Source organism: Schistocerca piceifrons, chromosome 2, assembly GCF_021461385.2.
Source record: "Schistocerca piceifrons isolate TAMUIC-IGC-003096 chromosome 2, iqSchPice1.1, whole genome shotgun sequence".
Taxonomy (NCBI): domain Eukaryota; kingdom Metazoa; phylum Arthropoda; class Insecta; order Orthoptera; family Acrididae; genus Schistocerca; species Schistocerca piceifrons.
This window is the reverse complement of record NC_060139.1, coordinates 1,003,024,631-1,003,052,553: the sequence shown is the minus strand read 5'-3', so window position 1 is coordinate 1,003,052,553 and position 27,923 is coordinate 1,003,024,631.

Here is a 27,923-nt window from a genome sequence, read left to right as displayed (position 1 = left end):
GCATGTTTACTTGGAAAGCGCTTAAGAACTATTTGTTTGTTAAAAGTATGAACTCCAGCTGCACAAAATGCGCTCACGATATTTTTTTTGATCTGAGAAGTTATGTTTGTAAGAAGAGCTTGGTTCTAGTTGAGCTTGATCTGTTTAATAGAGATCTTTTGTCAAAATATCCAGAAATGTGTTCTTTAGAACGGTTACCAATATCTTCCAATTTGTCAGCACTTGTCACCTGGCTGTTTTCATTGGCCAGAAGAAATCCATTTTCGTGGTGTGGTGAAAACAATAAGAACTTTACGCTAATGTAATACTTTTGTATGAGGCAAAAAACTGCCTACATAACAATCTCTGAATGTTGGTGCGTCGGTCCAGTTAATTATTTTACGGTTAAGCGCTGACAAATAACAAGGCTGATTGCAACATGATGAACCTCTTGGAGCTCTCTCTTTCCAGGTGCCATAAAGGTGTAGACTTATCTATAATTCACTGGGTGGTAGAAGCACACTATAAGCAGACCCACAAATCATATTTTCGATGTGTCACTTATGCGATGCATTGCTATTTTGTTCCCTCGACCATCACTCAAGTTAGACTCGTTGTAACAGAAAAATTTTAGTCAGTCACATTTTGTAAGGTTTTCCCCAGGTTGCTGAAATATTCCTCGATACTCTCAAGAGATAATGCGGCTCGAGCTCGTTTGATGGTAGTAGAATACCCGTTTAGAACACTAGTTTACATGACGCTCCAGTAGTGAGTAGACCCAGTTTTCTCCAGGAAGGCCCTTTCTAAATTTGGAAAATGTTCTGCTTTCTTTGTCTATAAGGGTTTTAGCAAATATGTGAAAATCCAAGACTATAAGGCGATATCCCCACTTGGAATGTTAGTACATGCTTTCAAAGAAGATATATCTTCATTTTCGAAAAATGAGCTGCTAGCTTTAGTTGAGGACCAATTGGATGAAAATCAGTGTGGGTTTAGGCCTCTTAGAGGTTGTCAGGACCAGATCTTTAGCTTATGGCAAATAATGGAGAAGTGTTATGAGTGGAACAGGGAATTGTATCTATGCTTTATAGGTCTAGAAAAGGCATATGACAGGGTTCCTAGGAGGAAGATACTGTCTATTCTACGTGATTATGGAATAGGAGACAAACTTTTGCAAGCAATTGAAGGTCTTTACATGGATAGTCAGGCAGCAGTTAGAGTTGACGGTAAATTAAGTTCATGGTTCAGAGTAGTTTCAGGGGTAAGACAAGGCTGCAACCTGTCTCCACTGTTGTTCATATTATTTATGGATCATATGTTGAAAACAATAGACTGGCTGGGTGAGATTAAGATATGTGAACACAAAGTAAGCAGTCTTGCATATGCGGATGACTTAGTTGTGATGGCAAATTCGATTGAAAGTTTGCAAAGTAATATTTCAGAGCTAGATCAGAAATGTAAGGGATCTGGTATGAAGATTAGCATCTCCAAAACGAAAGTGGGAAAGAAATATAAACGGATTGAGTGCCAAATAGGAGGAACAAAGTTAGAACAGGTGGACGGTTTCAAGTACTTAGGATGCATATTCTCACAGGATGGCAACATAGTGAAAGAACTGGAAGCGAGGTGTAGCAAAGCTAATGCAGTGAGCGCTCAGGTACGATCTACTCTCTTCTGCAAGAAGGAAGTGAGTACCAAGACTAAGTTATCTGGGCACCGTTCAATCATTCGACCAACTTTGTTGTATGGGAGCGAGAGCTGGATGGATTCAGGTTACCTTATCAACAAGGTTGATAAGGTAAAATGATTGCAGGTACTAGTAGATGGGAACAACGGCAGGAGGGTGTCCACAATGAGGAAATCAAAGAAATACTGGAAAAGAACTCTATAGATGCAGCAGTCATGGCGAACAGGCTTAGATGGTGGGGTCATGGGAGAAGCAAGGTTACCCAAGAGACTCATGGGTTCAGCAGTAGAGGGTAGGTGGAGTAAGGGCAGACCAAGGAGAAGGTACCTGGATTCGGTTAAGAATGATTTTGAAGTAATAGGTTTAACATCAAAGGGGCACCAATGTTAGCAATGAGTAGGGGATCATGGAGGAATTTTATAAGGGGGGCTATGCTCCAGACTGAACGCTGAAAGGCATCATCAGTCTTAAATAATGATGATGATGATGATGAGCTTTTTTACAACTTTTCTATGGTACTTACTGAAAACCGTACCATAGTGTAGGTAAAATTTTTCAGAAGCCGCACTCAAGATCATATGACCTTTTACAACAGCTGTTACAGCTCGCTTCAACACCTCTTCATTATTATTCGATAGGTGTTAGCCCTTAAATGCTTTGTATAGCATCTTGGCATAGCGTTTAAAGTAAAGAGCAATAAATAAAGCAGTCACCATTACAAATATACTGATTGTTTAGTTAAAAATAGTAAAAGCGACAGATGTGCTAGATCTGGTGGTGACATTGATCAATGATCAAAAAAACCCCATGCCTATGATCAATGATACCCCATAAAAAAAGAAAGACCCTGAATGAATGAAATTTTAAAATATAGAATACGAAACAAGACTTGTTTCTGAAGCTAATTAAACACATAGTAACGTAAGCTACCATATTTTCTACCGCCTTTCATACCCAATCAGGTATCCTGAAGGTTATTTACATATCGGAAAGAGTTAAAATGCAGTACTCAAATTCTTTTAAATGAAAACGGCCGATATCTAATCACTTGTACGCGCAGCGCTCGGACAGTGACAAAGAGTGATATTCACTGTTGGTAACACAAAAAACAAAATCGCACGGTAGCGTTCAGAAATGAAGGAATTCCTCTTTTTAAAAATTATAAAGCCTTATCAGCGTCCCAACATAAATAAAAGTAATCCCATTTCATAGTACACAAAGTCCCACCAGTCTCCTTGTTTAACAAAAATAAGTAAACATTCTCAAAGGAATTGCACATAGGAAGGGTACAAACCGAATATAATTGATAAGCTTCACACAAAAAACGAAAAGAAAAAATACACAACTCCTAAATCATATTCACAAGTACAAATACACAAATTTACTCCCATCCTGTTTATAGGCAAACATTCGTACCAAGTAGATAGCGTTATTCGTAACAGAGGTACTCGAATATCCTTCAGCATTAACAATAAGCTACAGCAGGACATCATCAGTTACTGCAACAGCACAAATTGTCAGTGTCACTGGAGATCAGATAGTTACGAACATTTATGTAACAATTTTCCACAATTCAACTTAGGGCAGACAGCAAGAAGTTTTCTTATAATATACTGGGAACACATGGATGGCTTCTGGCAAAATTTTTAATAAATCCTCTTTTGCAACATTCTTGAGAGAACATGACCACCTGGCCACAGTAATTAAAAACAACATGCAGATACTGCACACTGTCAGCAAAGGAAAGAAAAGGAATCTTCTTGAAGAGCTCAAAATTTACACCCATAGTTCCACTTCACAACAGCTAATTCTCAATTAACTCTGTACGTCTTTGCCTTAGGCTCATTAACAGTAACCTCTGTTTTTCAAATGTAAACAAATTATGAGTGTATTTGTGTCTGAAGTTACTAACATCTCAGGTGCCACTAATTTATCAAAGACATAATGTGGGAGCGCCAGTAATTATAATGGTGACTAATATACAGTTAACGTGTAGAGAAATATTTTTGTAAAGAGACGCGAAAAATGTAATGCGTATGTGATAAAAACCAGCTTTATGTAAGGACGATTATATTTTGCAAAATATGTCGCTTGGGGGCTTCGAAATGTTTCATTTTTGTGTTTTTAGTGATAATTTGTTTTCGATTCAAACAGTGATGTCTAATACTGAGTATGAAAACATGTTCCTGAATGTAAACCATCTGAAGATGGGCACAAGCCAGAAACCAATCATATGTTAAGTAAGTCACTTTCTACGTGACCGGTAACGGTTATTATTCTACACCCAATAAAGAACTGTCAAGGAGTTCAGTTGTGTACATTATAGATAAAATAAATCTACAATACGTTAAGAACAGCAGAGCGCCTATTACATTTCCTTTTGGAAGCCTGATATCACTTATGTTTTACTAGATGACTCTCTGTCAGTTATTAGCAACTAAAAGAAAATCACTATTCCAGTCACACAACTGCGTCTATACTTCTTAGAGAAGCAGTTTGATTAGCAGCGCTTCTGAGGAATGGTAACAAATGAAAAATTTTGAAATTTGGAATCATTTGCATATCCCGTGTCGATGGCACTCGTTACTTCATGAGCATAAAGAGCTAGTTCTATTGCTGTGTTCAAGCACGATAATTTCCACAAGACACAAATTTTTTTAAACCGCGCTGACAAGGTGTCAATAGATCATTATCTTCTAGGTAATTTATGATGTTTGAAAACAGCCTTTTCCCAGAGTCGTATTGCAAATTCATCCGAGTCTGTAATTCCGCTGGTTATTGCAGTTTCATGTTTTGAGTATTTGTGTGACCCGTGTGACATTCCAGCATTCAGGTACGGATCTTTCGTCGAACGAACGGTTATATATGGATGCTAAGTATGGAGCCATCACATCGTCATACTCTGTAAGACACCTAATTGTTCTATAATCTGGACAGAAGAGATGCCTTTCTTAAGTGATTTGAGTTGCTTCGCTACACTGAAGAATCCTGCTTCTACGTTCCTCTTGTTGGCAGTTGTTCTTGGTTCTTGTTCTGGGATATTTACTTCGTCTTCTGTGATGAAGTAATTTCAGAAAACATTGCTTTGGTACCTCTTTTTTAGTGGCACCACTGTCGCTAGCATTACCATTGCTGTCACACAGTGAAGGCATCGGCTGTGTCTTGCCGATAGGGTACCTTAAGTGTGACCACAATCTCTTTGAAAAGTTCTTCCCTATTTCGTGAGAGAGTTTCGTTGTGGAAACAATTTACTTATGTAAAACCACCATCTTACCTCTTCTCTAATTTTTACCAACGAAGTCTAGAAAATTTTTGGACTTTCGAGGTACGCACTACGCTCATACACTTTACCATGAGTTGCTGGTGTCAAGTTGGCAGTGTATTCCAGCAGTCTCCAGAATAAAACTCTACTGAAGATGGTTGAAAGGCCATCAGCGGAATCATTGTGGTAAGATTCCGACACAAACTCAAAAAGAAAAAAAAAAATGCGACAAATCACGAAGGAATTATCCGACTGTGACGTTTGAGAAAAATTTAATTGTTTATTGAAAAGGAAGAGCTTCACAAATTGAGCAAATCAGTAATATGATGGTTCACCTCTTGCCGTTATATAACCTATTATTAGCTGGCATTGATTGAGCTGTTGGATGTCTTCCTGAGGGATATCATACCAAATTCTGTTTTCTATTTTGCTAAAACGGAAACCCAGTATGTCTTGCCACGAAGGGTTACAGGACGGGGCGTAGAATATCAACATACCGCTGTGCTGTAGCGGTGCCGAGATGACTTTTGATATGAAATGAAATGTCACCTGGGGCCATTACTCCCGGTTGTCGGGCCGTACTGTGGGTGACAAGTCATGTTGGTACCCCAATGCTGTCTCGGCTGTCTCCAGACACGATTTCGGTGGTCGTCGGGGCTCAGTTCGAAGCAGGACTCTCTCCTGAAGACAAATCTACTCCTGTAAGTAAGATTCGAGGGCAAAACCGGTCTAGAGGCGCCCGGACAGCAGTGGGATACCAGGCTGATCATCGCCTGCCATACGGTCTGACAGTCATGAGCGATGGTCCGGATATCCACTTCTAATCATAGCAGGACTTGTTTGGTTTTCATTCGTGCCTCTCTTACTGGATAGAGGTACATCGATATTCTACGTCCCATTATACTGCAGTGGTTAGCACACTGGACTCGCATTCGGGAGGACGACGGTTCAATCCCGTCTCCAGCCATCCTGATTTAGGTTTTCCGTGATTTCCCTAAATCGTTTCAGGCAAATGCCGGGATGGTTCCTTTGAAAGGGCACGGCTGATTTCCTTCCCAATGCTTCCTTAACCCGAGCTTGCGCTCCGCCTCTAATGACCTCGTTGTCGACGGCACGTTAAACACTAACCACCACCACCACCACCATTATACTGCGTTTCATGACATCCATCCTGTGCTTATATTTCAGCGCGATAACGGCAATCCGCTCACGGCGAAAATCGTGCTTGCTAAAACCTACTAACTGAGAACTTTTGGAGCGTCATCAGCAGAGCCCTCGTACCATCTCGGGGTTTTGTCGACGTAACGTCCACGTGTACATTATATCCCTCACGAGGAAGCCAGACAGTGCAATGGAGCCAGTGGCGGATCAACATGTAATTCAGTCACTCATTTGGTGCAACTCTCTTAAATAAATCATGCAGATTTCCTAACTTTGTAATCACTTTTTTTGTCCGTACATATGCATCACATCTATCAATTTCCGACACATCCAAATAGTTCCTTCGTTGAGCGCCTATTCCTTATTTGTCCTTTTTTTCTTGGAATGCAATCCGTCGGCGCTGGGTTGCTTTACGCGATGATCAAAACTTTATGAATCCTCATCGCTTAGCACCAGCTTAGTGCAGAACTTCCAGAAAACGCGCTGCCACACGGTGAGGTCTCCCAGCGAGTAGAACGACAGTAAAGTCGCCGGATAGAGGAGCAAAGTGCAGTCCGATGTCAGTGCGGCGGCTGCTGGAAGGAAGGTCAGGCGGACATTCCTCCGCTGATTCCGGGCCCCTGTGGAGAAGCTTCCGCGCGGCGCTTGATAAACGAGCGCCAGAGCGCTGGCATGTCACCGTGGCCGGCCGAGAGTGCGGCAACTGCAAAAAGAAAAGACGGCGCACAGTGGCCGCGCCCGGTGGCCGGTGAATTGCGGCCGCGGTCCAGGCCAGCCGCAGGGCGGCGCCGCCGCTTCCGAAAGCCGTTCCACAGGCCCTCTGTGGAGGCTCGGCTGCCTCTGGCTACGGCGCTATTCCAGGCCCGCAAACACGAGGGAACACACAGTGGGGAGGGAGAGAGAGAAACACAGAGGGAGAGAGAGGGTGGAGAGGACGCAAGAAATGGGCCTCCTCCTTCTGGTCGATATCAAGCCACTATAGCGCCCGTTGCGGGAGACTACTCACCTCTGTACTCAAATTTTTATGCCTTCTTTCTTACCCACGCTGTCGTAAACTCCTGCACAGCACCTGCAAATATAAGACTCTCCACCTTCCTCCACCGCCGGTGTTCTCTTATTCTTTTTTCGTGCATGTTAAGTGAGAAATAATGTGTCCGAACAGTGGTCGTAAACAACGAAATACCACCTGGTGGTCTGCGGCTGCAACAAGGTAGTTTCTGTGGAATTAAGAGCACTAGTTACCCAGTAATGCGAACACTCCGAAGAAGTGGATCTTTCTTTTGAACTGCTACAATTGCGTCAGAGTAAAGACCTAAGTTATTGTCATCTTTCTCAAAAATACTGGACATGATTTCGCAGCGAGCTACCCTCGATACTTATTTAAACAGACTTATTTCCCGTCTGTAGATAGATATTTTTGCTTTCGGAGGGGAAAGATGGTGACTGAAATTTCGTGAGATTTCGCCGCAACGAGAAACGCATTTGATTTGATGACTGTCATCCCAACCTAAGTATCATATCCGTGACACTGTCCCCCCTATTTCGCGCTAATACAAAACAAGCTGCCCTTCTCTTAAACTTTTTTGATGTCCGCCGTCAGACCTATCTGGTAAGGATACCGCACCGCCCACCAACACTCCACAAGAGGATGGGAAGCTAAGATAGACATACAAGATATCAGATGGCATATGTTATTAGCCCCGAAATGTAGAAATTCCTTATTTAATTTTCGATTCAAAAGCACTTTAATTCGAACAAAAAATTAAAATAAACCATAGAAAAGAAGTTACTGCGTCAAAATGTTACGTCAGTTAATTTCTCCAATTTTCAGATAAATTGCCGACGACCTGTGGTAACATCAGTTCCTTTCAAATTGCGGAGGTTTAAACGCTATCGGGCTAACATAACACTTGGATTATGACCTTCCGGGTCCCCAGACTGCTGTTGGCAAGTGGGATGTGTTTGTACCTTGTGAGGCCAATTGAGGAAATACGAGTACTTGACTGGAAAGTGGCGGCTCCATTCACGTAAGCTGACAACGACTGGGAAAGTAGTGTGCTGACAATGTGCCCTTCAGTATCCGAATCCAGACAAAATAGCAGCTATCAGTTGAGGGTGCCACGGTTGTCGGTCGATACCATTTGGCCTTCTGAGGTCTGTTCAAACGCATTTTAGTTTACTTTAGATTTTCAGGTGAATTGGTATGTTTTAACAAACAAGGTAAAACGAAGTAATATGATCACTCAGTAAGACGTACAAAAAGCAAAGAAGACAGGCCGAAAAAACAACAAGGATGAGTCAATGGAAGTGCTATAAAGGTAGGTAGGGAGGCCTGTAAAACAAAAGTAGGGGCTAGAGTGTTTGACTAGTAATTAAAAAGTTCTGATCCCTAAGTTCTATCCTAGCCACTTCGTTAATTCATAAGAAAAACTATCACCAAATTGACCTAAGACTTCCAATATAAGGAGCCACACACCTTCTATCATCGGCCTTGGCAATGAGGACGGAGAAGCCGACAGTTTCAGGGCAACCTATTGCCCCTGAGTACGAAACTGTCCCTAAAGGGCGGAAGACTCAGTGATAATTAACGACATGAGTATGCAGTTCGTTACGGAAACCATTGCATTATTCACAAGATATGTCGTGTGGAATGGAAAAAGTGAAAATTGGTTAAGGATTTTGTATTCGTCCCCCACTCGTACCGCCGAGATGATAGATAAACTCCAGTGGAAGACTCTGCAGGAGAGACGCTCAGTAGTTCGGTACGGGCTTTTGTTAAAGTTTCGAGAACATCCCTTCACCGAAGAGTCAAGCAATATATTGCCCCCTCCTACGTACACTCCGGGAAATGGAAAAAAGAACACATTGACACCGGTGTGTCAGACCCACCATACTTGCTCCGGACACTGCGAGAGGGCTATACAAGCAATGATCACATGCACGGCACAGCGGACACACCAGGAACCGCGGTGTTGGCCGTCGAATGGCGCTAGCTGCGCAGCATTTGTGCACCGCCGCCGTCAGTGTCAGCCAGTTTGCCGTGGCATACGGAGCTCCATCGCAGTCTTTAACACTGGTAGCATGCCGCGACAGCGTGGACGTGAACCGTATGTGCAGTTGACGGACTTTGAGCGAGGGCGTATAGTGGGCATGCGGGAGGCCGGGTGGACGTACCGCCGAATTGCTCAACACGTGGGGCGTGAGGTCTCCACAGTACATCGATGTTGTCGTCAGTGGTCGGCGGAAGGTGCACGTGCCCGTCGACCTGGGACCGGACCGCAGCGACGCACGGATGCACGCCAAGACCGTAGGATCCTACGCAGTGCCGTAGGGGACCGCACCGCAACTTCCCAGCAAATTAGGGACACTGTTGCTCCTGGGGTATCGGCGAGGACCATTCGCAACCGTCTCCATGAAGCTGGGCTACGGTCCCGCACACCGTTAGGCCGTCTTCCGCTCACGCCCCAACATCGTGCAGCCCGCCTCCAGTGGTGTCGCGACAGGCGTGAATGGAGGGACGAATGGAGACGTGTCGTCTTCAGCGATGAGAGTCGCTTCTGCCTTGGTGCCAATGATGGTCGTATGCGTGTTTGGCGCCGTGCAGGTGAGCGCCACAATCAGGACTGCATACGACCGAGGCACACAGGGCCAACACCCGGCATCATGGTGTGGGGAGCGATCTCCTACACTGGCCGTACACCACTGGTGATCGTCGAGGGGACACTGAATAGTGCACGGTACATCCAAACCGTCATCGAACCCATCGTTCTACCATTCCTAGACCGGCAAGGGAACTTGCTGTTCCAACAGGACAATGCACATCCGCATGTATCCCGTGCCACCCAACGTGCTCTAGAAGGTGTAAGTCAACTACCCTGGCCAGCAAGGTCTCCGGATCTGTCCCCCATAGAGCATGTTTGGGACTGGATGAAGCGTCGTCTCACGCGGTCTGCACGTCCAGCACGAACGCTGGTCCAACTGAGGCGCCAGGTGGAAATGGCATGGCAAGCCGTTCCACAGGACTTCATCCAGCATCTCTACGATCGTCTCCATGGGAGAATAGCAGCCTGCATTGCTGCGAAAGGTGGATATACACTGTACTAGTGCCGACATTGTGCATGCTCTGTTGCCTGTGTCTATGTGCCTGTGGTTCTGTCAGTGTGATCATGTGATGTATCTGACCCCAGGAATGTGTCAATAAAGTTTCCTCTTCCTGAGACAATGAATTCACGGTGTTCTTATTTCAATTTCCAGGAGTGTATATCTCGCGAAGAGGCCATGAGGATAAAATCAGAGAGATTAGAGCCCACACAGAAGCATACCGACAATCTTCCTTACCACGAACAATACGAGACTGGAATAGAAGGGAGAACCGATAGAGGTACTCAGGGTACCCTCCGCCACACACCGTCAGGTGGCTTGCGCGGTATGGATGTAGATGTAGATGTAGATGTAGACTGCCAATGAGGAGATATCCGTAAGAAAAAGACTGACTAATCAGCGAAATGGTAAGATGTTACGAGTTGGAGAGTGAAATGTCAGAAGGCTGAAAGTAGTAGGGGAACTAGAAAATCTGAAAAGGGTGACAGAGGCGCAGTCTAGATACAGTAGTAGCAAGAAAGTCAGATATAGAGATTAGAATTTCGGTGTAGCTGAATCATGTTTATATCAGCAGCAGTACAAATAGGGGGAACGGTAGTAGGAGATAGGGGAAAGGAGTTATTTGAAAAACACAGTGATAGGATTTTGTCATCAAAATGACAGTATCCTAACACCAATCACATATATTAATTCACACATCAGAATCAGAAGATGAAGTAATAATGTAGATGTGGATATTGGAAGACAGATGAAAATCGTATAATTATGTGTGGTTGTAACGCTGTAGTAGAGGAACAGATATAAAACACTTTTATGGGTAAATATTGGGTACAGCAGTAGGAATGAGAGAGGAGAAAAGCTAATGGAGCTCTGAGATAAATTTCATCTAGTAAAATCGTTAGTGGGGAACTGTACTAGAGAAAGGTCTCGAGAAACGGAGTTGCAGCTGGGTTATATCAATAGACAAACATTTCAATACCAGATGTTGGATTAAGAAGCATATCCAGGAGTAGACTATTACTGAATCAAAATTGAGTAATAGTGAGGAGTAGACTGAAGTTTTAAAGAACTGTCGGGACGAATCAACGTGCTAAGATACGGGATACTGAAATGAAGAGGAACCGCTGATTACCGCTGGAAACTTTCAAAGGCTGTAGATAGCGGCATAATTAATAGAACAATAGGGACTTTAGGTGAAGAGGAATGGAAATCTCCAAGATGGGCAATCAGTGAAACTGGGCAGAGAAATCTCCTGTACAAACAATACAATTGCAAAAAAAACCTGGGGTTACATAAAATAAGAAAAATGAAAGTATATGGCAATATAAGTTACTCAGGACTGAAATTCAGGGGGACAATGATGAAATCATCGCAGGAAAAATGTGAGGAAATAGAAATAGAAATGATGGTAGGACGGACTGTCACAGCAACTTAAAAGAAGCATCAGACATCATCAATGAGAATGCTTGAAGAATTCCACAGTTACCTGCTATACAGAGAGTGGATGTGTGGAAAGTGTACACCGAAATCATTTACGAGGGAAAGGAATATTGTCTGTTGTGATAGAAGAAATGAGATTCGTTATAGATGGCGTAGGTGATGCAATATTTTCTGTTTAACAGAGCTTTAGAAGATGTGGGACCAAATAAGGCGGAAGGCACGGATAACATTCCTTAAGAATTTATAAAATCATTGGGGTTAGTAACACCCAAACGACTATTCCATTTATGGTATGCATGACTCTGGATATATACTATCACTTTTCGCAGAAATATGATCCACATAATCTCGGAGACAGCACTGAAATTTGCGAGACTTCTTGCACAACCAGCTTAACGTGTCTTGCAACCAAGTTGGTTTAAAAAGCAACATTCATCAGGATGTGATAGAAAATTAAGAATCTATCAGAGAGATGAGAATCGGTTGGACTTTAGGAAAGATAAAGGCACCTGTTCAGTTTTTTGATTCCGGTGATGGTACCAAACAACGAGGTCATCACTCCCATCAGATTATGGATGGTTGGGGAAGGCAGTCGGCCGTGCCCTTTCAAATAAACCATCCCTGCATCGTAAAGACACCTTACTAACTGTCCTGGCGTTAGTTTTGGAAGTAATAGTTAACACAAAGTTAAGACACGTTTACAATTCCAGTCGACTTAAAAATGTGCCTGATCGTGTAAAATGGAGCAGGATGTTCGATATTCATAGGAAAATAGGAATAAGCTTGAGTAAGAAGGGTAATACACAATGAGTATGACAACAAAGAGGGTAAAATAGTGAAACCAAGAGTGAAGTATTCAGACTGGAAAGGGTATAAGACAAGTTTTTAGCCTTTTGGTCCTACTGTTCAATTGAGACAGAAATAAGAGGAAGGTTTAGGTGTGGGATTAAAATCCGGGATGGAGGATACCAATCGTAGGATTCACTGATGACGTTGGTGAGTGAAAATGAGTAAGAGTTGCAGTACCTTTCAAATGGAATAGACAGCCTAAGAAACACACCATATGGACTGAGAGAAAACGCAAGAAAGGCGAAACTAACCATGACAAGCAGAGCGATATACTTAATATCAGAACAGGGTATCATGAACTAGACGAAGTGAATTATAGATGTCGTACCTAGGAAGAAAAATAATATGTATGGAGGATGAAGACAAAAATAGCTAAAACGAAGATGACATTGTTGGTGAAAAGGAGTGTGCTAGCATCCAACATTGGTATTATCTTGAGGAAGAAATTTATGAGGATATCCGTTTTAAGTAACTAACAGTTCTTGATAAAACTTTACGTAGTTTTCGTGTTAGATTTCTTAGTGTTTTCTTGATCGTTTAGAACAGAAAGCGCCCTAAAACCGTCTTTTGTTTGTTTCGCGGCCGTTAGCCACTAGTCACTTGAATCAGCAGTTGTCTTGTGACAGCCAGAGCGAGAGCACCAGCAGCAGCGAGTACTGTTTGTATAAAGCGTTTTTGTACTTATTTGCTGCGCTTAGCTTTTAAATAGTTTTTCTGGGAAAACCTAGCGTAGTTTTCGCGTCTCGTATTTCAGTGAGTGTTTCTTGATTATCAGAGTAGCTCATCAGAAGATTATCTTGGGAATTTGTCACCGTATAGAGTAGGGTAAACATAGTCATGTGTAGGGACTGTGGTTGTTGTGAGCGGACGCAAGGAGAATTGGCCACTCTTCGGGGGCAGGTGGAGGCTTTGTCTGTTAGGCTCATCGAGCTCGAGGCGCAGGCGTCGGCTCGTAGTGGCGTTGGGGCAACTGTGGTGAGACCTATGCCTACTTCGGTGGCCTTGGAATCACATGGAACCCCTGATGTCGCTGCGTCTTCCGGCAGTGAGCATCTTACCGGTCAGCCATCACTCCAGGGTGAATGGCGGACAGTGGTGGGCTCGCGCGTGCCTGGCCGAAAGGCAAAGGTGGGATCTGGCCGCGTGGCAGCTGCCTTACCCCTTTCCAACAGGTACGGGGTGCTTCCTAGTGGTGATGACATCGCTTCCGAGCCACCACAGGATGCCTCGCCTGTTGGGCCAGTGGCCGATTCTCCGGCAAGGTCCCGACAGTCACAGAGGGCGGGCCTATTAGTTATAGGGAGCTCCAACGTTAGGCGGGTTATGGAGCCCCTCAGGAAAATAGCGGGTAGGTCGGGGAAGAATGCCAGTGTGCACTCGGTGTGCTTGCCGGGGGGTCTCGTCCGTAATGTGGAGGAGGCCCTTCCGGCAGCTATTGAACGCACTGGGTGTGACCGGCTGCAGATAGTAGCACATGTCGGAACGAATGACGCCTGCCGCTTGGGTTCTGAGGCCATCCTTGGTTCCTTCCGGCGGCTGGCTGATTTGGTGAAGACAACCAGCATCGCACGCGGAGTGCAAGCTGAGCTTAATATCTTCAGCATAGTGCCCAGAGTCGATCGCGGTCCTCTGGTTTGGAGCCGTGTGGAGGGTCTAAACCAGAGGCTCAGACGACTCTGCGACTATAATGGTTGCAAATTCATCGACCTCCGTTATTGGGTGGAGAACTGTAGGGCCCCCCTAGACAGGTCAGGCGTGCACTACACACCGGAAGCAGCTATTAGGGTAGCAGAGTACGTGTGGCGTGCACACGGGGGTTTTTTAGGTTAGAGGGACCCCCCCTTGGGCGAAACGATAAAATACGTGACGGCTTACCAGAGAGGACATTATCATCGTTGATAAAGAACGTCCGTCCTCAGAGACCAAAAACAGGAAAAGTTAACGTAATATTGGTAAACTGTAGGAGTATCCAGGGCAAGGTTCCTGAATTAGTATCTCTTATTGAAGGAAATAGTGCGCATATAGTATTAGGAACGGAAAGTTGGTTAAAACCGGAAGTGAACAGTAACGAAATCCTAGACACAGAATGGAATATATACCGCAAGGATAGGACAAACGCCAATGGTGGAGGAGTATTTATAGCAGTAAAGAATTCAATAATATCCAGTGAAGTTATTAGCGAATGCGAATGTGAAATAATCTGGGTTAAGTTAAGTATCAAAGGTGGGTCAGATATGATAGTCGGATGCTTCTATAGACCACCTGCATCAGCAACCGTAGTAGTTGAGCGCCTCAGAGAGAACCTGCAGAACGTCGTGAAGAAGTTTCGTGATCATACTATTGTAATAGGGGGAGACTTCAATCTACCAGGTATAGAATGGGATAGTCACACAATCAGAACTGGAGCCAGGGACAGAGACTCTTGTGACATTATCCTGACTGCCTTGTCCGAGAATTACTTCGAGCAGATAGTTAGAGAACCAACTCATGAAGCTAACGTTTTAGACCTCATAGCAACAAATAGACCGGAACTTTTCGACTCCGTGAATGTAGAAGAGGGTATCAGTGATCATAAGTCAGTGGTTGCATCAATGACTACAAGTGTAATAAGAAATGCCAAGAAAGGAAGGAAAATATATTTGCTTAACAAGAGTGATAGGGCACAAATCGCAGAATATCTGAGTGACCACCATGAAACGTTCATTTCTGAGGAAGAGGATGTGGAACAAAAATGGAAAAAATTCAGAAACATCGTCCAGTACGCCTTAGATAAGTTCGTACCGACTAAGGTCCAAAGCGAGGGGAAAGATCCACCGTGGTATAACAATCATGTACGAAAGGTACTACGGAAACAAAGAAAGCTTCATCATAGGTTTAAGAGTAGTCGAATCATAGCTGATAAGGAAAAGCTGAACGAAGCGAAAAAGAGCGTAAAGAGAGCAATGAGAGAAGCATTCAACGAATTCGAACATAAAACATTGGCAAACAATCTAAACAAGAACCCTAAAAAGTTTTGGTCATATGTAAAATCGGTAAGCGGATCTAAATCCCCTATTCAGTCACTCGTTGACCACGATGGCACCGAAACAGAGGACGACCGAAGAAAGGCAGAAATACTGAATTCAGTGTTCCGAAACTGTTTCACTGCGGAAAATCGTAACACGGTCCCTGACTTCAGCCGTCGCACGGACGCCAAAATGGAAAATATTGAAATAAACGATATCGGAATTGAAAAACAACTGCTATCACTTAGTAGCGGAAAAGCATCCGGACCAGACGAGATACCCTTAAGATTCTACAGTGATTATGCTAAAGAACTTGCCCCCTTTCTATCAGCAATTTATCGTAGATCGCTGGAAGAACGTAAAGTACCTAGCGACTGTAAGAAAGCGCAGGTCGTTCCCATTTTCAAGAAGGGTCATAAATCAGATGCGAATAATTATAGGCCTATTTCGCTTACGTCAACCTGTTGTAGAATAATGGAACATGTTTTGTGTTCTCGTATTATGACGTTCTTAGATAATACAAATCTCCTTCATCATAACCAACATGGATTCCGCAAACAGAGATCATGTGAAACTCAGCTCGCCCTATTTGCCCAAGAAATTCACAGTGCCGTAGACACTGGCGAGCAGATTGATGCCGTATTCCTGGACTTCAGGAAGGCATTTGATACGGTTCCGCACTTACGTTTAGTGAAAAAAATACGAGCTTACGGAATATCGGACCAGGTTTGTGATTGGATTCAGGATTTCCTAGAAGAAAGAACACAACATGTCATTCTTAACGGTTCAAAATCTGCAGATGTAGAGGTAATTTCGGGAGTACCGCAGGGAAGCGTGATAGGACCTTTATTGTTTACAATATACATAAATGACTTAGTTGACAACATCGGTAGCTCCGTGAGGCTATTTGCAGATGACACGGTTGTCTACAAGAAAGTAGCAACATCAGAAGACTCGTACGTACTCCAGGAGGACCTGCAGAGGATTAATGCATGGTGCGACAGCTGGCAGCTTTCCCTAAACGTAGATAAATGTAATATAATGCGCATACATAGGGGCAGAAATCCATTCCAGTACGATTATGCCATAGGTGGTAAATCATTGGAAGCGGTAACGACCGTAAAATACTTAGGAGTTACTATCCGGAGCGATCTGAAGTGGAATGATCACATAAAACAAATAGTGGGAAAAGCAGGCGCCAGGTTGAGATTCATAGGAAGAATTCTAAGAAAATGTGACTCATCGACGAAAGAAGTAGCTTACAAAACGCTTGTTCGTCCGATTCTTGAGTATTGCTCATCAGTATGGGACCCTTATCAGGTTGGATTAATAGAAGAGATAGACATGATCCAGCGAAAAGCAGCGCGATTCGTCATGGGGACATTTAGTCAGCGCGAGAGCGTTACGGAGATGCTGAACAAGCTCCAGTGGCGGACACTTCAAGAAAGGCGTTACGCAATACGGAGAGGTTTATTATCGAAATTACGAGAGAGCACATTCCGGGAAGAGATGGGCAACATATTACTACCGCCCACATATATCTCGCGTAATGATCACAACGAAAAGATCCGAGAAATTAGAGCAAATACGGAGACTTACAAGCAGTCGTTCTTCCCACGCACAATTCGTGAATGGAACAGGGAAGGTGGGATCAGATAGTGGTACAATAAGTACCCTCCGCCACACACCGTAAGGTGGCTCGCGGAGTATAGATGTAGATGTAGATGTAGAAGTACAGTATTATATGGGTAGCTGGAAGCGTTTGAAATGTGGTGTTGCAGAAACACGTCGAAACTTAGATGGACAGATAATACGAAAAATTGAAGAGGTTCTCTGAATAATCGGCGTGGAGACGAGACTGTGGCAACGTTTGCCAAGGAGGACAGGAAGACAGTATACTTCTTTAGACGTCAAGGAATAGCTTCTTTGGTACTCGAAGGAGTTGCTGAGAGTAAAACCTGCGCGGGACGATATAGAATGGATTACATTAAGTGAGAAACAGAGATCGATGGACCCAAGCGCTAATGGATAGAAGATATTTGCAGGGGAGAGTAATTCGTGGCAGGCAGCATCAAACCAGTCAGAAGGCTGATAACCCGCAGAAAATAAGAAAAGAACAAAAATAAATGTTGCTACCGTATTATACATCGCTGACCATCTTGGCATAATACCGAGCACCGAGCGATGTGGCGCAGTGGTTAGCACACTGGACTTGCATTCGGGAGGACGACGGTTTAATCCCACGTCCGGCCATCCTGATGTAGGTTTTTCCGTGATTTCCCTAAATCGCTCCAGGCAAATGCCAGGATGGTTGCTTCTAAAGGGCACGGCCGACTTCCTTCCCTAATCCGATGAGACCGATGACCTCGCTGTTTGGTCTTGTGCCCCAAACAACCCAGTCCAACCCTTTTATCGAAGTGGATCTCTTCGCTCAAGACTATTCAACTCCAGCTAATGAGATTCCAAGCCGAAGAAGTGTCTGGAGGTTCCCCGAACAGCGGTGGGATAGCAACCGGACTGTCGCCCGCCGTACTGCCCGACAAACGGCAGAACCGCTTTGGTTGTTATCCGGGGCACCTGTGTGGCGGTACTTCGACAATAATCTACGCTCCGTTCTGTTGCCCTCCGTGGCAAGCCACCTTGGGCTTATATCTCAAGAAGATAAAGCCCGCCCGCACACAGCGTGAGCTTCTACTACTTCTCTTCGTGCTCTCCAAATCCTACCTTGCGCATCTAGGTAGCCGAATCTCTCCCAAATTGAGGACGTTTGGAGTATTGTGGGCACGGTCCTCAACCAATTTCGGGATTTTTAGTATCTAACGCAACAATTGGACAGATTTGGGTGATATCCTTCAGGAAGATATCCAGTAACTCAATCAATGTCAAGCAGAATAGCTGCTTGCACAAAGGCCAGAGGTGAACCAATGCATTACTGATTTTCTTCACTTGCGAAGCCCTTCCTCTTGAATAAATTTTACAGTCTTTCTGAAACAGTAATAATCATTTCTTTGTTCGTACATGTATAATCAGATACCGATTTCCGTCCCATTCGGGTATTGGTCTTTTGCCTCGTTTCTACCGGCCTTTTCCAGGTTTCGTATATTTACATGAGGCTGTATGTCGTCCGAAAAGTCATGTTATTTCTCTCGTAACATTCAGAACGGCAGCGAATAAGGTGCTGACTATAATTATATGACGCCTGATGATCAACGGTTGTAGAAAACTGGCAATGACTAAAACTTTGTTTTATTAGCAGCTCTTGGTTTTTGATAAATATGAGTTGTTGTTGTTGTGGTCTTCAGTCCACAGGCTGGTTTGATGCAGCTCATCATGTTACTCTATCCTGTGCAAGCTTCTTCACTCCCAGCACCTACTGCGACCTTCATCTTTCTGAATCTGCTTAGTGTATTCATCTCTTGGTCTCCCTCCACGCTGAGCCTCCACTACTAAATTGGTGATCCCTTGATGCCTCGGTACATTTCCTACCAACCAATCCCTTCTTCTAGTCAAGTTGTGCCACAAATTTCTCTTCTCCCCAATTCTATTCAGTACTTCCTCATTGGTTATGTGATCTACCCACCTAATTTTCAGCGTTCTTCAGTAGCACTACATTTCGAAAGCTTCTATTCTCCTCTTGTCTAAACTATTTATCGTCGATGTTTCACTTTCATACATGACTACACTGCATACAAATACTTTTAGAAACGACTTCCTGACACTTAAATCTTTACCTGATGTTAAAAAATTTGTCCTCTTCAGAAACGCTTTCTTTGCCATTGCCAGTATACATTTTATATCCTCTCTACTTCGACCTTCATCACTTATTTTGCTCCGCTAATAGCAAAACTCCTTTACTACTTTAAGTGTCTCATTTACTTATCTAATTCTCTTAGCATCACCCGACTTAATTCGACTACATTCCATTATCCTCGTTTTGGTTTTGTTGCTGTTCATCTTACATCCTCTTGTCAAGACACTGTACATTCCGTTCAATTGCTCTCCCAGGTCCTTTGCTGTCGCTGACAGAATTACAATGTCAGCGGCGAACCTCTAAGTTTTTATTTCGTCTCCATGGATTTTAATTCCTACTCCAACTTTTCTTTTGTTTCCTTTACTGCTTGCTCAATATACAGATTGAATAACATCGGGGATAGGCTACAATCTTGTCTCACTCCCTTCCCAACCACTGCTTCCCTTTCATGCACCTCGACTCTTATAACTGCCAACTGGTTTCTGTACAAACTGTAAATACAGTTTCACTCCGTGTATTTTACCCCTCCCACCTTCAGAATTTGATAGACAGTATACCAGTCAACATTGTCAAAAGCTTTCTCTAAGTTTAGAAATGCTAGAAACGTAAGCTTGCCTTTCCTTAATCTATCTCTTAAAAGAAGTCGTAAGGTCTGTATTGCCCCAGTTGTTCCAACATTTCTATGGAATTCAAACTGATCTTCCCCGAGGTCGGCGTCTATCAGTTTTTTCATTCGTTTGTAAATAATTCGTGTTTTTATTTTGCAGCCGTGGCTTATTAATCTGATAGTTCGGTAATTGTGACATCTGTCAACACCTGCATTCTTTGGGATTGGAAATATTATATTCTTCTTGAAGTCTGAGGGTATTTCGCCTGTCTCAAACATCTTGCTCACCAGATGGCAGAGTTTTGTCAGGCTGGCTCTCTCAAGGCTATCAGTAGTTCGATCAACTATTTACGAGCAGTGCGCAACAATCTACAAAAAATGTATTGAATCCATCGATGCTGTACTTCAAGCCGAGGTTCTAAAAGTGAGCTTCAAACTTAAGAAAAAAATCTCGGCAGCAGCAATTATCAAGAACGCCCCAGCAAACTGCTGGAGAACCGTTAAGAACCTTCCACGTCTTCAGTGCCCGAGACGCCCGGCTGTCTGCGCCTTCATCCCGAAATTAATAAGGGCGCGCTCGTCGGCAAGAAGCGGCGTTTTGGCGCGCCCGAGGAGCCGGGATAATTCGACACAAAGAGCGGCGCCCAGAGTGGCGGGCAGGGTGGGACCACTAATATCTCGCTCGCTCCTCCCTCCCTCCGCCCCCCCTCCCCCCCGCGCTCACACAGCCGGCGTGCCCGAGGGAGGCGCCAGGCGCGCCTACGTTATGGCAGCACGATCAAAAGCGGCCGGAGGCAGTCGCACGCACTGCACACGGTAAATAAGCCGGAGCTTCCGCTATGTAACCCCCCTGCATGGGCCGTCTTTGCTTAATGTTGAGGAGGAGGCGTGCTAGTGCGACACGACTTTCACAAGTACCACCACTTCAGGACTCACGCGGCATCGTACGTAGTATGGGTAACGATACGGACAACCAGCAACACTCATCCCAATTCCCATTCAGTTTAGCCATCAACGTTCAGAGCTACATGTTTACTCCGTGAATTACTGGGAAGTGCATGGCCGAGGGTACGTCCGTCTGTACCAGTTGTTAGGGATTTTACCCTCTCCGTTCACTTACGGAGTAAGGAAAGAATGACTCTTTAAACGCCTCGTGCATGATCTAACCTTGTCCCTACGGGAACGATATTTAGGGAGCCGTAGTATATTCCTCAAGTCATCATCAAAAGGCAGTCGTTGAATTTTTGTCAGTAGACTTTCTCGTAATGGTTTCCGTCTACTTACATCTGCATCTACTCAGATACACTACACGCCACCGTATGATGCGTGGCGGAGAGCACCCTGTAGCGCCTAGAACCACTCGGCCACAACTTCCGGCTTCGACTCCTATCTTCGTAGTCCTTACGCACAATGTATGTTGCCGGAAGAAGAACCATTCAAAAATGGTTCAAATGGCTCTGAGCACTATGGGACTCAACATCTGAGGTCATCAGTCCCCTTGAACTAAGAACTACTTAAACCTAACTAACCTAAGGACATCACACACACCCATGCCCGAGGCAGGATTCGGACCTGCGCCCGTAGCAGTCACACGGTTCCGGAATGAAGTGCCTAGAACCGCACGGCCACCGCGGCCGGCAAGAACCGTTCGGGAGTCAGCTTCAGATGACGGTTCTCAATATTTTTTCAGTAGCATTTCACATAAAGAACGTCGTCTTCCCACCGTATATTCCCGCTTGAGTTCCTGAGGCATCTCTCTAACAGTTTCGTATTGTTTGAAAATACCTGTATGGAATCTAGCAGCCCGTCTCCAAACTGCTTCGCTGTCTTCCTTCAATCTGACCTGGTACGGATCCCAAACAGTCGAGCAGTACTCAATAACTTGTCGCACCAGTGTCCTATATGCGGTCTGCTTTACAGGTGAACCATTCTTTCCCAAAATTCTCCCGATAAACCGAAGCCTGCCATTAGCCACACCTGAGACAGTTCTCACATGCACGTTCCATCTCATTTCACTTTGATACGTTACGCCCAGATATTTCAACCTCTTGACTGTGTCAAGAAGGACACTAGACATACTGTAATGGAAGATTGCTGGTTTGTTCTTCCTTCTCATCCACATTAACTTACATTTCACAATGTTATTTATAATACGTATTGATTGCAAAAATGTTTATTTACATGACCGGTTTCGGTGCCTTTAGAACCATCTTCAGATCTGTAATCACATGTGTAGCAGCATGTGAAGGTTGCTTTGTCTGGACGGGTTACTCCTGTAATCGAAATTGCAGATCTGAAGACGGTTCTAGAGGAACCGAAACCGGTCGTGTGCATAAACATTTTTGCAATCAAGACGGATTATATGTAACATTGTATAACCAGTGATTGCGGTATCCCTTCAGACATTATGTCTGTTTTTGCAAACTTACATTTTTCCCCATTTACAGCTAGCGGCCACTCATCACAACAACTAGAAATTTTGTCTAAGTCTTGCTGTATCTTACTACAGTCGCTCAACTTCTGCACCTTCCCATACACCGCAGCATCGTAAGAAAACAGCATCAGACTGCTGCCCATCCTGTCCGCCAAATCCTTTCCGAACAGAGAGAACAACAACGTTCTACCACACTTCCCTGGGGCACTCCTGCCGATATCCTTGTCTCTGTGAACATTCGCCGTCGAAAACAACATACTGGGTTCTGTTACGTAAGGAATCTTCGAGCCACTCACATATATATGAACTTATTCCATGTTCGTACCTTCGTTAACAGCCTGCAATGGGGCGCCGTATCAGATACCTTTCGTAAATCTAGAAATATGGAATCTGCCTGTTGCCCTTCATCTGGAGTTCGCAGCACATCACCTAAGAAACGGTCAAGCTGAGTTACGCACGAGCGGTGCTTTCTAAGACAAAGCTGATAAGTGCACATTAGCTACTCTGTATGAAGAAAGTTTATACTATTCGAACTGAGAATTTATCCAAGGATTCTGCAGAAAAACTAAGTTAGGGATATTGGTCTGTAATTTTGTGAGTTCGTTCTTTTACCCTCTTTGTATACTGGGGTCGGGGTCACGTGCGCGTTCTTCCAGTCGATTGGGACTTTGTGCTGGGCGAGAGATTCACAATAAATGCTAGCTAGGTAAAGAGCTAATACAGTAGAGTACTCTTTCTAAAACCGAAATGGGATTCCATCAGGACTTTGTGGTTTATTTGCTTTCAATTCTTTCAGTTGCTTCTCTACGCCAGGGATGGTTATTACTGTATCGTCCATACGGCATCCAGTCCTACGGTGAAATAACGGAATGTTTGGACGATTTTCCTGTGTGAACGAGTTCTTGAACTTGAAATTCATTTTGCTAGGTTCAGCTGCCACACCAGATAGGTCAAGGACTTAATGGAAGCCTTGGACCCCCTTCAAGAGTCTACCAGTTCATTTCTTTCAACATGTCAGTGAGACTATCGTACAGGTCAAACACACCTGTGATCATTCGAACTGCTTACCTCTGCCTATGTTCAATCTCCGATGTTAGTCCTATTTCGTATGGGTCCCATATATTTGATCAATACTCTAGACTTGGTCGCATGAGTGATTTGTAAGCAATCTCCTTTGTAAATTAGTTGCATTTTTTTAGTATTGTATCAACAATGCTACCTGCTTTCTCCACGACTGAACCTACCTGATCGTTCCACTTCGTCTCAATACAAAGTGTTACACACAAGTATTTGTGTCGGTTTACAGAGTGAACCTGTGACTCATTAATCTTATACTCATAGGACACTATGATTTTTCATTTAGTGAAGCGCACAATTTCGAATATTGAAAGCAAATTGCCAAACACTGCACCACTTGGGAAGTTTATCAAAGTCTGACTGAATGCTTTTACAGCATCGTTCAGACTGTTCATCGTTGTAGATGACGACATGAACTGCTGTCCGCAAGATCATTATTACACAAGAACAGCAAGGCACCAAGCACACTTTTGTGGGGTAACCCCGAAACTGCTTCAACAACTTTCGATGACTCTCCATCCAAGATAACATGCTACGCTTTTCGTACCAAGAAATTCTCAGTCCAGTTAATTATTTCATATGATCGTACTTCTCAAAATAAACTGTTCGGGAATCGAGAAATACTGCATCCATCTGACTGTAATTTTTAGATCACTTGTAAAGGAACATTTGAAAACCGAGTTAAGCATATCCACTACTGCTTTGCTACTCTCAATTTCAGTTCCTGCATCGTTTACGAAGGACTGCACACCAACTTCGGTGCCACTAACAGCCTTTACGTACGACCAGATATTATAGTCTGCAATTCACACTTAACGATACACGGTTCTTTCCCAGCTCAATATTATGTAAAACTCATCACATATTTCTTTCAGGCACTGTTTATGGTAAAAAATTATAAGTATTTGTAATATTTTTGAAATTGATTAAAGCATTAAAAATTAAAAAGAAATTGATGCATTTTTTTCCAAAATGCTTCCTCAAGGTGAGGTACCATTTAATCCTATATTATATATTTCAAGGAGACTAAATTTTTATCAGATATGCATGACATGATGACTGAGGTACTAGACCTATTTAATTTCACCTATTATGTATATTACAAAAATAAAAAATATCACATCTTACATTTTAATTCTTATAATTTTTTCCTAATAAAAATGTTATTTTTTTCTATAATTTAGTTGATTCTGCAATAAAGCTTAGGTCTACTACATAAGTAAGGACTATTGCAAGTTACAGAAAAAAATTAGAGCAATGTTTTATAAATTTTAGGATATATTTGTACCTGAATCCTGAAAAATACAACTGGGGGAAATTGTGAATGAAGATATGAGTCTAATTAAACTGTGCTTCAGAACATTCCTGAAGCAGTCTTCATCCTACAGCGTTTCTTCATCTTCAAGCTTCCTCTTGGCATTCTTTATAGCACTTCTTGATCTCTGGTAAACTGAAGAGCGAATCTTTCAGCTTCAAGTACACGTTGTCTATCACACGCAAGCAATTGATCTTCCATATTAGAGCCATATTTTATGCCTAAATTTCTCAGGACTTCCAACCTTCCAGCACTCCATCATTCAAACATATCACTGTTTCTAGTACATGAACTTTTAATGTATTTAGTGCTACAAAAACTAACTTGGGTAATCTTACCCATTTCCAATGGCTGAAATTTCGATTAGTATTCTGAGTGCCCCCATGAAGACATTTACTAAGCAAAACATGGTCACTCAGCTCTCTAAAATTTGGTTTTATTTCATTCATAACAGACATAGGAAGAGAAAGCTTATGGTGGTATATTTGACCACTTTCTTTTGCTTTTTCGTAACCACACCAAGAATAACTCCTTTAGTCCGCGAAGAGGGTGGTCATCTGTGGACAACTTATGAAAGTAGGTAGCCCATACAGTTTTTCCCATTGCTGTAGCATCACTCAGAGGTGCAGTTCGTCTAATGGCCAGTCTACAATAACTCTGAATTCAATGAACTGTAGATGATGCCCGACCAACAGGCATTACATGCATTGATCAAAAATGATAGTTCACTGAGAATAGCTAGTTTCTAGCTGAAAAGTAGATCTGACAATAAAATTTCAAAAGGACGACTGATAGCTGAAATCTATTATTTACAAGTTAATGTAACAGTCGACAGTCGCTACGTGCAACAGCCTTCTGAATGGAAGGCAACCTGACTCTGAAGAAGGTCTATTTCAGTTTCTGTCAATTTTCCTCGGCCATATAGAGATTTTCCAACAGATAGGAACTTTCCTTTAATTTCTGTTCGTAGCTTCCTCAATCAAGCACTCAACCTCTTTTGGACATGTGCAAAACAATCCAGTTTTGTTACCAAGGTTTGACCATAATCATTGAACTCATTAATTTTATTGAAAGCTGTAGAGTCCCCATCGCCTAGGTACTTGGTGTAGCTAACATAATAGACGCTCACCGACTTCTGAAATATTTTTAGAGCTCCATCACACTCCCTACCTCCACAGTAACCATCATAATTATTAGAACGCTGATGTTCAACATGTCCTTCAATGTTACATGGCAGGTGTGCCAGTACTTAGATAAGCAGTCAACATAAACATTTCCATTCGCCAGAGAAGTAGCACATACAGCACCATTCAAGGAACGATGTCTTCGACGTTGCCATGTCCCATCAACTGCACAGCAATGACCCTGGTTCCACTAATGTTTACAGTTTCTTCTACTGTAAGTTTCATAGATGCTTTAGACAGAACCGTCAAGGCGCCTACAAGTATATTTATGTCTTTGAACCTACTGGAAGGTCCATCAAACCACAAAACGTTTGAGCAGTCTTTTTTCTTTTTCCTGTAGCACACATTGCATACACTAACTTCAAATTCACATCATATGAATTATGCACAATGTTCGAAGTCATTTTAGAGGAAGATTTATTGCAGGAGCTACACAGAATAACTAATTTTGACGCTAAATCCTTCCTACTACTTTGCTGTTCAGTTATTTCGAGACAGCCTACACCATCACGTTGTTTATACTTCTATACTTCCTGTATCAAATAAGATGAGATGCCATCATCAACAACAACAAATCCACTACAAACAGCGTCATTGTTTACACAAACATAGAATCACCAGGATGCTTGCCATGTGGGAGTTTCTTCCCAGAAGAGTTGATACGTAGGTTACTTTCAAAAGTGTGCCTTGCTTTGTTTGTCAACTGGTTACCACGGAATTTCGTTTTATTGAATTTCCTGATGAGTGGAATAGTTCGTATTTATTGCACACTAAAGGATGTGTTCTTCCACAAATAAACGTAGCACTTGGGTAACAAACATTCAGTAACACGTGAACAAACTGCTTCAGCGAAACAAAAGTAAATACTAGGAATGATAATCACTTACAGACACTAGAAACCTGCGCTGTTACCAATATATACAATGTATCATACGTATAATCGCTGCAAACAGGAACTTCACAGTTTTTTTCGAAATAATACTGGTTTCTATAACAGAAATAAACGGAGCGTTGTGGCATACATGACCGTAACTTTAAACTTTGTTATGTATAGGTCATTTTTCATTTGAAACCCTATGATGTATACATCAATGTAATCAGGGAAGACCATAGAATTTAATAAAGTCATTAAAATTTCGATTTTTCCATCATTTATAATTATCCTGTATTCTTAAGTACCTGGTAGAGGTTTCATTGAACCACTTTCGCATCATGTCTCTACTGTTCCACTTCAGAACAGCGCGAGGGAGAAAGGAGAAATGAATTCTTACGTCTTGCCGTGCGTTCTCTGTTTTCTGTTTTTTTTTTGTCCGTTTAGATATGTGTAAACAAAATATTTTCGCAATCGAAGGTGAAAGTTGGTGTTTAACGTCTTGTGGAAAGTCCTTGGGTAAAAAAAAAGGCTTATTTTAATGATTTACATCCCAGTTCTCTTATCATATTCTTGACTCTCTCTCGCAGGTGTTTCACGGTAACATAAAAAAATTCGTCCTTGTTTGAACTTTTCCAGGGCCTCCGCGAAATTGATTGTACCAGGAGGAAGGTAAAGGTCAGCGCAAGGGCTGCGGTGTGGAATGGGAACCTAATGGTAACACAACAGCAACACTACTCACAGATACAAAATTTTAACAGAAAATTTATTCAACAATTGGAAAACTTAATTTGATATAGCAACATTAACTAATTGTGTGTTTTTATGGTAATGAAATCTTTATAAGGAGAAAAAAACTTTTTCTTCTTCGTGTCTCTCCAGCTTGAGCAGTTTCAGATATATTTAAAATAATGATCTATTGATAAAGAAAGAGTAAAAATAATGATATTATTAAAGAGGGTAAGAACTTCTTGAATACCCGGTTTCATATATATATTTAGAAAAGCTCAAGAAAATATTCTGATTGATGGTATTTTAAATAAGATGTTTCCTTTACATACTTAGCGATAAATAAGGCAATCAACATTTTGAAGTACTAGCAAGATATATTTACGTTAAGAAAATGACTGGTTAGATTTTTAACATCGAGAATACCAACATAAATAAGACCTTTAATTGCTTCTTTTCAGAAATAATGAT